The sequence below is a fragment of the Macaca nemestrina genome, chromosome 5, assembly GCF_043159975.1.
Source record: "Macaca nemestrina isolate mMacNem1 chromosome 5, mMacNem.hap1, whole genome shotgun sequence".
Lineage (NCBI taxonomy): Eukaryota > Metazoa > Chordata > Mammalia > Primates > Cercopithecidae > Macaca > Macaca nemestrina.
The window spans coordinates 49,151,489-49,164,510 of NC_092129.1; the positions used below are offsets into that span (position 1 = coordinate 49,151,489).

General features: G+C 42.9%; 1 long non-coding RNA gene and 1 other non-coding gene across 2 annotated transcripts; one reads left to right on the forward strand and one right to left on the reverse strand.

The window, feature by feature from the left end:
* Positions 1 to 586: 586 nt before the first annotated feature.
* On the reverse strand, positions 587 to 5,974 carry LOC139363321 (uncharacterized). The gene is made up of 3 exons (XR_011623425.1): positions 5,890 to 5,974; positions 2,325 to 5,244; positions 587 to 1,342 (listed from the first exon to the last, which is right to left on the reverse strand). It is a non-coding gene; the product is annotated as an uncharacterized lncRNA (long non-coding RNA).
* A 56-nt stretch (positions 5,975 to 6,030) lies between these two features.
* On the forward strand, positions 6,031 to 6,113 carry TRNAL-UAA (transfer RNA leucine (anticodon UAA)). The gene has a single exon. It is a non-coding gene; the product is annotated as a tRNA-Leu (tRNA).
* The last annotated feature ends 6,909 nt before the right edge of the window (positions 6,114 to 13,022 follow it).

Sequence of the window (13,022 nt, forward strand, 5' to 3'; positions counted from 1 at the left end):
AACTCCCTCCTCCTCCCTTTGCCCTTAACATAAAAAGAGCCTGAGATTTGTAATGACTTAAGATGGTATTTTAGAACGCCAGTTCACCATCTTCTCGGTTTTGCTGGTTTTCTGAATAAACCTGCTTTTCTTCCCATTAACCCTCGTTTCTTGTTTCTGGCTTAAGTGGCAAACCTGGATTCTGTTACAATGCCAGGCAACCAGCGGAGATATTTTACACACATATTTCACTAATTCTCACAATATTTTTCTCAGGTAGGAGTTAGTATTCCCACTTTACAGATAAGACTTGAGGAAACTAATAAGTTGTCTATACAGCTAGGAAAGAATTATGATTTGAACTAGCTCTACTGACTTGACAGTTTAAACAATACATTTACATTACTGTGCACTACTGCCTTTTATCTATAGTTCAGAAAAATTATTGTTATCATAATGAAAACCCTCTATTAGGGAGAAAAGGCAAATTTATATCCTGCTTACCATGCAGGATATGTGTATACCATGCAAGATTTTATTTCATAAAAGTTTGAGACAAAAATTTGAATTCTACAAGTAAATAAAGAGAAAATTCTGTCACCAAAAAGAATATATTTCTAATGATAACACAAACCATAATTTCTATTACAGCAGGGACCCCTTATTCTTGAGGATACATTCCAAGACCCCCAGCAAATGCCTAAAACTGCAGATAGTACTGAATCTGATATACACTATGATACTGTGATCTGACCACCAAGAGGATTACTAAGTGACTCACAGGCGAGAAGTATAGACAGAGTGGACATACTGGAAAAGAAATGATTCACATTCCATGTGTGAGATTTCATCACACTACTCAGAATGATACTCAATGGAAAACTTACAAATTGTTTGCTTTTGGAATTTTCTATTTAATATTTTCAAACCGCAGTTGACTGTGGGTAACTGAAATTGAGGAAAGCGAAACTGCAGCTAATGGGGCGCTGCTGTATAATAAGGCCAGGCAGAGTGAGAAGGATATTTCTAGAGTGTAATTTGGAGCTTCCTGAGTTTTGTACACTCACACTTGTAAGTGCAGCTTATTCTTACTCCTTTAACTTTACTACTGTGTGTGTGATGGGAAGATAGAATTTATGGGGGCCTTGGAAGAGAGTTAGGCAGGGAAGAGCAGGCATGGGAAAAAGCAGAAGAGAGACAGAAAATGGTTTAGCGACTTCAAAAGACAAGGGACCCCAATTTAATATGACTTGGATTACAGGGGTTGTGAATAAGAGGTTTCACATTCTACTTTATTTCTATATTGTTTCGATGTCATACAACGTTTACAACTTGAATCTGTTTCTGTAAAGATGTTTTCATTCTGAAAAGATTAAGAGAGAGAAAGATAAGCGTAGAAGCTACATTTCAGAGGATTCTGGAAAAAAAACAGAAAGCAAATGAGTAGGCTTGGAAAGTACAGGCAATCTCTTTAAGAATCTGACAACAAATGCAAAAAGGAAAGTTGGATGTTATCAAGGTTAGCAGGATTACTCTTTCTTTTAAAATAGATGTGTAGAAACCCACGGATGCAAAGATGGGAACAATAAACAATGGGGTATTACAATGGAGCGTGAGAGAGTGGGGAAAAGGGTAGAAAAACTATTAGGTACTAAGTTCCCTACTTGAGCAACAGGATTATTAGAGGCCCTAACCGCAGTATCATGTAATATATCCATGTAACAAACCTACACATGTACCCTCTGAATCTAAAATTCTTTTTAAAAAAAGAAAGAAAAATTTAAAATATATATAAACAGGCCATGCGTGGTGGCTCACGCCTGTAATACCAGCACTCTGGGAGGCCGAGGCGGTTGGATCACTTGAGGTCAGGAGTTTGAGGCCAGTCTGGTCAACATGGTGAAACCCAGTCTCTACCAAAAATCCAAAAATTAGCTGGGCATGGTGATGTATGCCTGTAGTCCCAGCTATTTGGGAGGCTGAGGTGGGAGAATCGCTTGAACCTGGGAGGCAGAGGTTGCAGAGAGCTGAGATCGTGCCACTGCAGTCCAGCCTGGGCCACAGAGCGAGACTCTGTCTCTAAATAAATAAATAAATAAATAAAATATATATAAACAACTCTGAAAATAATAAAATAGATGTAAAGAAACAAAATATATGCCTGTGAGCACATCATCAGTGCTAGAGAAACTAACTTTGCCTAGTATTAGTGCTATAGTATTAGCATTAGAATTAGTGTATTATAGTATTAGTAGAGTATTAATATTAATGTATTAGTGCTCATAGCTGTGTAAAAAATAGCACAACATTTAGCAGCCTAAAGCAACAAATATTCATTATCTCACTTGGTTTCTGAGGGTCACGAAATCAGGGCTTAGCTGGGTGGTTCTGGCTCAGGTTCTCTCCTGAGGTTGCAGTCAAGTTGCTGCCTCTTGTTACAGTCATCAGAAGGCTTGCCTGAGGTGGAAGATTCGTCTCCAGGCTCACTCATGTGAGACCTCAGGTCCTCGTGGTGGTTAGTAGAGGCTTCCGTTCAGAGCCTCCATGTGGGACATCACAGCTGGCATCCTCCAGAGTGAATGCTCCAAGAGAGGGCAACCACAGTGGTAGCAGTAGTGCCTTTTGATGATTTCATCTCTAAGGTTGCAGACCATCACTTTCATTTTATTCTATCCATTAGAAATGAGTCACTAAATTCAGCCCGCACTCAAGGGGAGGAAAGGTAGTCTTCCCCTGTTGAAGACAGAAGTATGAAAGCATTTATGGACATATTTTTAAAACCATCGCAGAATGTATGAAGAATATCATGGCTTAAATAAGCATACATACACACTGAAAACTAGTTTAAATAGCGTGGTACATTTCTCAGTAAGAAGTATGTTAAACGCAGTTTCTTGAACGTGAAGCCATTTTGATGTTACAAAATCTGTCCTAATATTGACATTTACTCTCCAATATTGTCAGTTATAACAAATGCCATGGCACAGTGCTTTTCACATTTTGTTCCAACACTCAAGTGGGTATTTGTGATGCCTTGTAGTTGCCAGCAAGTTCGGCAACTTTTCCTATGCTTGCAGAATTTCTTCCATTTTCAGGACTGCTTCCTGAGGCAGAAGCCAGAACTTTCTTTCCTATCCACCCTTGCAGCAAGCATCCAGGGATGGAACTTCTGCTCTTCCACGCAGACACTTCCATGTATGATGTAGATTTGGAAGACGGCAGTATGGCCTTGAGTCCAGTTTCTAGGAAGGATGGAGTAAATGACTCCAATGATGGAATCAGACCTTGGACTCTCTCCATCTCGGGGTTCTGCTTCCCCCTGTGCCGGCTTTTCCTCAGATCGCCTGTCTCTACCAGTACTCCTAGTGCCTCATCACTGCACTCCCAGTTTATCATTCTCAGAATTTTCATTATCAATTGCTTCACTTAAACAAATGAACAAACAGTGGTGCAAATAATGGCTATTTTATTATTTCCACAGATGTTGTGAATCAGGAATTGGAAAAGGATACTATGGGGACAACTTGTCTACCTGCATACGTAATAATATGGGGTAATTAACTGGAAGGAATCAATGGCTGTGTGGGAGCAGTCACTTGATGGCTAGGGTCTGGAATCATCTGAAGGCTCATTCAGTCATATTTATAGCAGTTAATACTGCCTGTTGTTTGAGGGCAGTCACCTGAAACAACTACATGTGGCTACCTGGGCTTCCTCACAGCATGGTGGCTCGGTTCCAAGATCAAGGATCTCAAAAAAACAAAAACAAAACAAAAAACAAAACAAAACAAAAAAAACAAAGTGAAGTACAGTTACAGCAACTTTTATGACCTAGCCTCAGAAGTCACATAGTATCACTCCTCCATAGACACAAGCCCCTTTCCAGATTCAATGAATGAGAACATAGACGCCATCCCCCCACATTCCATCTATTAATGGGAGGGGTGTCAAAATAACACTGGAAGAAAAGCATTTGGAATGGGAGATACTATTATAGTTCTGCTGTGTGGCAGGTTGTATTTTTCCAAAGATGACCAAAGATAAACTAACTTGTACCAGGCCCATCCTTAAACAGCAGCCAGAAAATTTTAATACAATTTTGAGGCTTCAGAAGGTGCATTTCTAAGGGATACCCTACGACGCGGCTGTGTTACTCCAAACTATCTTATACTAGCGGCTTGTTGGAAGTTGAGTCTGGGGTTAACAAAAATGTCATTCAAATAACACTGTGGTTTGAATGCGTCCCTCACACACCTACTTTACAGGGTTGTTAAGAAATTTTTATTTATTTATTTTAGAGATGGAATCTCACCATGTTGCCCAGGCTGCAGTGCAGTGGCTATTCACAGGCACAATTTTGACACACACAGCCTTGAACTCCGAACTCAAGCGATCCTCTGGCCTCAGCCTCCCGAGTAGCTGGGACTACAGGAACGCAACACCACGCCCAGCTGAAATAAGAATGATATATTTAAAGAGCTTAAAGCAATGCTTGTCACATAGTGACATGTTCTCAATCCATGTTGTTATTATCATTTCAGTGCCTTGAAATAAGCCATTTTTATGAAGTCTGTGGCCTCTGACAATTTGGCGCCATACAACGGAGATGGAGGGTGGCAGCTGGCACTCTGGTGACCCCATGTCATCACCACGTGGCTGCCCCTTGACCCTGGCAGAGTCTAAGTTCCCTTTCATCTCTCAGCACCCCAGGGCAAGGCCTGAGGAACTGCTCTTGCCTGAGCTCTTGTCGTGTACTCCGGAGGGCCGGGCCTGGCGCTTAGAAGGAGGGGTGCTATTGAGGTCAGGACATAGACGCAGGCTTCTGACAGCTTACAATGCTGTGTGGCAAAGTGTGAAAGTGGTGATTCTCCTGGTTACTATCTTGAGGCCCTCTCGCAGGGACAGTTCTATAGGAGTTGGCGGAAACTCCGTGAACCAGGGCAGCAGGCTCGTGACAGCCCTTGTTCCCAGGGATCACAGGAGTTCCAAGAAGAGGCAATACAATTCTTACAATGTGACCCAGCAGGAGAGCCATTGGTGAGGTGTCGCACAGTGAGGTTGGTGTGTGCAGTCTCCAGGCTGATAGAAGTTCTTGATGAAGAAGTCGCTGTCTGCACCATATGAACAAGGGCGTGACCGGATAATCATGTGGCTGCCGGATCCCAGCTCAGCCACCAGGCCCCTACCACTCCACAACATAGAGCCTGGGCTCTTCGTTCTGTGGTCGATATGAGGTCCTGGGTAGCGGGGAATGCAGTGGAAGTCCTGGGAAAAGGGATAACAGGACGAACTGAAACTCATGTACACAGAAAGTAAGGAGAACACTGCAAAACAAGAAAAGGGAACAAAAATATCTCATTGCCTTGTAGGGTTGCGGGGGCAAAGAGGAGGCCACCGTACTGCATCCGAGGCGGTGCAGTGGGGATGGGCCTGCAGGCACCAGGAAGGGCGACTGTGCCACGCTCCCCTGCATGTGGCGTGGCACAGGCGACACGCACATTTCTACAAAGCTTCCCTCCCGTGTGACTTGTGGCACATGCGAAGAAGAAAAGCGGCCCCTAGGGGCAGGAGTCCAGGAACTCTGCTGCTGTCCGGGCACCTCATTCCTTGAAGCCAACTCTGTTTAGAACAACACAAACTAAACGCCGCCCTGTGGGCCGCGTGCCTGCACCACCAGCCAGGGGCCTCCAGAACGCGCTCCCAGGAACCCAGAAGTTTGCTGGTGTGTGTTTGCGGCGCCCGCGCACCTCGAAACTGAAAGCGCAACTGGAGGGCCCGGAGTCTCCCCCCAGCCAAAGGCCCGCGAGCGCCGACGCCCCCGCCGAGAGCGCGCAGCTCCGCTGCAGTTGTCTTCACTGCCGCAGCGGGCCGGGGGCAACAGTGAGCTGCGGCGGCGAGAAACCGAAGTACCTGCGTGGCGGCCGCCCCAGCCCGGGATGGGAGAGCGGAAAGAGTGGCGGCGAAAACTCTCCACGTTCTGGAGGCAGGGTGCGGGCAGGAGGAGGTAGAGGACGCCTTGTAGGAAGAGCGAAAGTAACGTCGCATGCCTGTACCAGGATGGCCGAGTGGTTAAGGCGTTGGACTTAAGATCCAATGGACATATGTCCGCGTGGGTTCGAACCCCACTCCTGGTAGTTCAAGGTTTTTTTCTCTTAGATTATTTTATTATTTTAAAAATACGAATCTCACCGAACACAGCACGCATTGGACATTAGAATTCCGACTTCTGGCTGGGAGAGGCGCAACGCTCACACGCAAAGACCTGCTTCCCACCAAGAGACCGCGCAGGCGGCGGCCCGCGGAGCTCCGCTCACCTCCCCAACTGCAGGGCGGGAGGCGGCCGGGAGGGGGAGGGCTGTGACCTGGAGGGTATTTTTAAAACTGCCTCTGCAAAAAAGTAAAAAATGCATCTCTCTTTTTTTCTCTCTCTCTTCCTTTTTTTACCCCCGTCAATGTTAATTTTGTGCGCACAACTCTTCTTTTAACTCCTAGAAGGTGGAGACTGTATCATCCTAGATGTAAAATGCACTCCAACTTGGGTTCGGCTTAGAATTTTTAAATACAGCGTGGTCAAGTTTTTTTTTTTTTCCTTCTTCTTCCTTTAAAATTGTTTGTTTGTTTAATGAAAGCCTTCTAAGAATTTTTAAAAGTTGCAAGCACAATGCAAATAACTTTTTTTCCTCTCTTGAATCATTTAAAAGTAAAATACCGAGTGGATGCCCAAGTACTACTATTAAAATCAGGAAATTAACATTGATGATTTAATACCGTCTAATCCTCGGTCCCCATTCGGTCACCAGTTGTCGCAAGAATGTTCTTTATAGCCAAAGGCTCCTCTTCAGAATGATGCGTTGCATTTACTTGTCCTGTCTCCTTCGACTTCTTCCGTGTGGATGAGTTCCTCAGCCTCTGCTGACTTTCATGATCTTGACACTTCTGCTGACAAGTTTGTAGAATGTCCTTTGTCAGTCTAGGTTTTCTGGTGTTTCCTCCTGATGAGATCCAGGCTCTGTTTATTTAGCAGTACTTCCACAGAAGCCATGCGGTGTTCTCACGGCAGCCTCTCAGGCTGCATGATTTCAGTGTGGCCTGCTTTTCTGCCAGGCTTCTCCTCTATAAAGTTACTCTTTTCCCTTTGTGATTAGCACATGTTTTAGAGGGAAGTGCCTTGAAGCTGTGTAATATCCCATGCCTTATCAAATTTTCATTTTATTCAATTATTTATGGAATTATAAGTTATGTACCTATGTACTCATGGCGCTCTATTTTAGTTAATAACCATTCATTCCTTTTGATGCTCGAAGTGTCTCAGATTGGGCCAGTGACAGCCCATTCAAGCTGACTTTTGACCTGTCTGCATTATTCTTTTTGTTTTGTTTTGTTTTTGAGATGGAGTCTCACTCTGTCGCCCAGGCTAGAGTGCATGGCGCGATCTCGGCTCACTGCAAGCTCCGGCTCCCGGGTTCACGCCATTCTCCTGCCTCAGCCTCCCGATTAGCTGGGACTACAGGTGCCCACCACCACGCCCAGCTAATATTTTTTTTTTTTTTTTTGAGACGGAGTCTCGCTGTGTCTCCCAGGCTGGAGTGCAGTGGCGTGATCTCGGCTCACTGCAAGCTCCGCCTCCCGGGTTCACGCCATTCTCCCGCCTCAGCCTCCCAAGTAGCTGAGACTACAGGCGCCCGCCACCACGCCCGGCTAGTTTTTTGTATTTTTAGTAGAGACGGGGTTTCACCATGTTAGCCAGGATAGTCTCGATCTCCTGACCTCGTGATCCACCCGCCTCGGCCTCCCAAAGTGCTGGGATTACAGGCTTGAGCCACCGCGCCCGGCCATATTTTGTATTTTTAATAGAGACTGGGCTGCATTATTCTTTAGCACGTCCTTACTTCCTACTCCAAGATAGTCCCGACTTACTTGTACTTTCCTGACCCAGTGCTAGAATCAGCCATTTTCCAAAGATCCTTGGTTCCTTTTAGTGGAGAACGGTGTCTAGAAACCAAGGTCTCAATGCTAGGTGTGCTCATTGCTTTTGAGGTGTTGCTACTCCCAGGCCCTCTGGGTAGACAGAATTAAGGAGTGTGTGTGTGTCTGTGCATATTTATCTATTTGTATATTTATCTATATATCTGTATAATATCTTTGTTCTATTTTTTCTCCCCGTACATGTTTGTAACTCCCTGAATTCCTACCTTCCCAATGCAGATCTATACATTGCTCAAGCTCATTTAATGGCTTTAGAATTGAATTGTTCAAAAAGGAAAGAGAAAAAGAGTGTCTACATATTTTGGAAATAAACATCCTGCCAGCAACTGAGAACAGGCTCTGAACCACTCGCTGGTAGATACTTTAGATGTGCAGATAAATAACCTGACCTTTATCTCAGTGAGCTCAGATAGCAAGAGATAGAGATTTTAATAAGCCACATTTGTAATGAAAAGATAAGAATTATGCCCAAGGTGCTAAAGGAGTGGTTTGGGAAAGCCTGACTCTTCCTCAGAGAGCCAGCTTTAGTTGAGAAGTGAAGGAGGAGAAGCAGGGATGAGGGAGGGGCAAGGGGGAGAGGGAGACAGATGCGGGTGGGGTAAGCCACCTGGGAGCCAACTGGGGGACCTGTGAAGTGTGATGTCCAGGATGCCCTCAAGGATTTGAAACAGAAGGAACCTGACGAATGTTACATTTGGAAGTATCTGTGTCTACTGATGTAGAGAATCTTGGTCTGTCTTTATAGGCTTGGGATGGGGGACATGTTGAATTGGTAGAAAATATTTTGGGGGAAAAATTGTTTAATTCAGTTAATAACCAGTTAGACTGAGCTCAGTCTTTCTCTCTCTTCCTCCTTAAAAGCCCAGGATTTTTTCCTTGAAAAGCAGATCTGTTATATTAGCCTTTTTATATATTTTCAAAGGTTCTTAAAATGTAGCAAATATACTGAAGTTAAATTTGAATTGTTAACTTAGTTTGAATTAAATTTAAATTGGCTTAAATTAAAGTTGAATCAGTTAAATTTGATCATTAAATTAATCATTAAATTTGTATACTGCCACTAAGCTTATAATGATTTTCTAGTAATTATTTTAACAAAAAGAACTTAAGTCAATCCTTTGAATTATAAAGTAACAGTGTGGATTTATAAACATTCTCTGTGGGTTTGAAGTATTTGTAAGTCATTCAAAATTGTTTGATTATTTTCTATGGGGCTTTTACATAGATGGCTGTAGGAAAAGCTGTTACCAATGTATTTAAGCAGTGACACCTACTGGTTAATTTGAGGCAAATTTTTTGTTAAATTCTGTCTGCCTTATTCCAACTATAGAATTCTGATAATTTGCTCCACAGTTACTGTGTTTGGAAGCAGATTCAGGAGATATCTATGCCAGCCAGTAAATTGACTTTCTTTTTTCTCTTTTAATCATTATTGATAAACCTGCCATTGAAAATAATAATCACTGATACAACTTGCAGGAGCCATTATTTTAGTTGTATCAATAGAAGGTTTATCGCACTGCATCTTCTTTGTTTCAGTTTATTTTCCAATGCCAAATCTGGCTATGAAGTTGAAGGATAATAGATATCTGGATTAGCAATCAACTTTAAAACACGGAAGTCAAGTCCAATTTGAGAGATCCTGAACAAGTAGCGTTCTTGGTCCTCAGTAGGAAGTTGGAATTTGGAAACCTTAATTATTTCTCTTTTCTTTTCACTTTCAAATACAATTGCAGCTAGCTGAAGAACAAATTCAATACATGCTATGAACCTCACCCATATGTTAATTGTTCAAGTGGGATAAATGGTAATGCTCCATGTTTTAATAAGTCTGTTTAGTTCAAAGATACTGTATAAGAGGCAGAGAACATAATCCCAGGTGCCTTGCATCTCCTCATTACTCTGCTACCAGATAAAGGGTAATTACAAACCAACCCAGCCTACATTTCATTTTCATCAAAATAGATTTTGACGCCTCTGAACCATTTATCAGAGTGCCTGGCAGAGAGGAATGATTGATTCTATTATTGTTATTATATCATTTAAAAAGAAAATAACATTGAGACAGAATCCTAGGTTGTAGATTAGTATTTGGCAAAGGCTAAACTCAATATTAAGAGCTCTGAGGCAAAAAGTGGGTGTCCCAGTATGAACAGGCTACAGTGGGCAGTGACAGCCTATGACTGTGGAATGTAAGCCAGCCAGGGCCAGAACTGTACACCAGTCAAGGTCAGCACTGGGTCCTTACAGAACTTAAACGAAAACTTCGTCCAGCAGAGTGTCTCCAGTACATTACATGCACTCAACAAATACCTGCTGAATAAGTGAACTACCCTGAAATCTACTGAGTATGCATAATTCATTTTGTGTGTTGTACACATATTAATCCTTATTCGGGGTGTGTGTTTTAAAATGTCCTGTGGATTTATTTTAATCAGAAACAGTAGGACATGACACAAAAATGACTGTCGTGAAGGAAGCAATTTTTATGTCACAGATACCTAGACACAGGAGTCACACCACACCATGCAGGGCCACATGGCGAAGGAGTGGGGTCAGTCAGTGGCAGAAAGATTGAAGGGAAAGCATGAGTGACAATCTTTATTATGGGTGCCAAAAAAAAAAATAGAATGAATAAGACACACTAGTTGGTCACACAACAGAGTGACTATAGTCAATAAGAACTTCATTAAACATTTTAAAATAACAAACTGTGGCTGGGTGCGGTTGGTCATACCTGTAATTCCAGCACTTTGGGAGGCCGAAGTAGGTGGATCACTTGAGCCCAGGGATTCAAGACCAGCCTGGGCAACATGGCAAAATCCTATCTCTACAAAAAATACAAAATGTAGCCAGGTGTGGTGGTGAGCACCTGTAGTCCCAGCTACTCGGGAGTCCGAGGTGGGAGGATAACTTGAGCCCCGGAGGCCGAGGCTGCAGTGAGCCATGATCACACCACTGCATTACAGATTGGGTGACAGAGCAACACCCTTTCTCAAAAATAAAGTAAAATAAAAAATAAAATATAATAAAACAACTAAGAGTGTGACTGGATTGTTTGTAACACAAAGGACGAATGCTTGAGGGCTTGGATACCCTATTCTCCTGATGTGATTATTTCACATTTCACACCTGTATCAAAACCTCTCACGTACCCACAGACATATACAGCTTCTATGCAACCACAACATTTTTTAAAAGTAAGAATGAATAAACAATAAGATTTTTTAAAACAGCCTTTATTGTGGTTATTGCAGAAAGAAAAGGGGCAAGAAAGGGTAAGCATGCTTAAGATTGGCTGTTTCGAGTAATTTCAGCAGGCTCTGAGGTGTAAGGGCTATTCTGAGTTGTCTCCTGTCTCTAGGAATTAGCTGACCTTGGGAGGGACAATCTCTGCCCAATCGGTAAGACCCCAGATGCCAGAGCATTAAAAATACAGAAAATTTAAAAATATAGTTAATACAGTGTGGGTTCAGGTATTCTCATACTTCTTTTACTTCTTTTCCCTCTCCTCTTCTTTCTTCAGCTAGGGTGGACCTTACCAATCAAGATTCAGAAGTCGGCCGGGAGCAGTGGCTCATACATGCCATACCAGCACTTTGGGAGGCCGAAGTGGGCAGATAGCTTGCACCCAGGAGTTGAGACCAGCCTGGCAATATGGCAAAACCCCGTCCCTACAAAAAATACAAAAATTAGCTGGGTGTGGTGGTGCATGCCTGCAGTCCTAGCTACTCAGGAGGCTGAGCGAGGGGATTGCAGCGAGAGGATTGCCTGAGACCAGGAGATCGAGGCCTGCAGTGAGGTGAGATCGTGCCACTGCACTCCAGCCTGAGTGACAGAGTGGGGCCCTGTTTCAAAAAAAAAAAAAAAAAGAGCATTCAGAAGCCCAAAGAGGCAACACTTAAGTAGTTTTTGAGTCATTGAGTCATTTCTATCTGGGTAGGCTAGACAGTACACTTGTGCAATTCAAGTTCTAAGTTTATCTTTGGGTTTAGGTTTTATTTTCAGCCATTTTATTCATTGCCATAGCATGGTAAGGTTGGTAGTTACTGAATAAGGTAACTTTTTTAAGTTTGCATGGATAAGATGGATTATTAAAAAGAGTGTTGAATATTTGCCTGAATTCCACAATTTAATTTATATATAAACACAGAACTGTGTGTGTTTGTGAAATACACAGCATAGATCCTATGAGGCAAAACAAGAACTATGATTAGAAGTCTGCCAGTTCAATTTTTAATCCTAGCTACAACCCTTGGTAGCTGTGTGACTTTGGACTGGCTATTCGGTTTCTCCAAGTCCTTGTGTTCTCGCCTATGAGATGGAGTTGACAATAATAGTACTCATCAAACAATTCATTGTAAGAGATAAATGTAATGTTGAAAAAATGCTTAGAAAGTGCCTGGCATATAAAATGATCAATAGATGAAGCTATTGTTATACTTTAGTGATTCTTATAAAGCGTATATATGGATTGACTGTGAGATCAGTTTTGCTGTAAAGGCAAAAGTTGCTCATGGAATTGATTCTGTTGGATGTATATTGTGTGTGTAAACTAAAAATAAAATTCTAAGTCCCTACCTACTAAACAGACCTCCTCTTAACCAAGGGGACCCCAGAGTAACCTTGAAAACTCATTGTTTTCACTCATTGTGGGGTGAGAGGTCAGACATGCCTCCTCATATCCTCTTCCTCACTTACCAGGATCAGGCTTTCTTCCCTAAGGCCTAAACAGAAACCAGCCTTTTCAAAAGACTCCACCACTGACATCAACCAACGGCCTGACCCTGCCCTTCCTTTTTTGCCTAATAAGAGACCACCAAGCATGGAGTGGTTCTGGTCAGTCTGTGGAGGAGGTACAGTAAAAGTTTTTGTGTACTCTGCTTTACCTTTTTTTTTTTCCCCCCTGAGACAAAGAGTTTCACTCTGTTGCCCAGGCTAGAGTGCAGTGGCATGGTCATAGCTCATTGCAACCTCAAGCTCCTGGGCTCAAGCAATCCTCCCACCTCATCCTCCAGAGTAGCTGGGATGACAGGCTCAGGCTGCCATGCCCAACT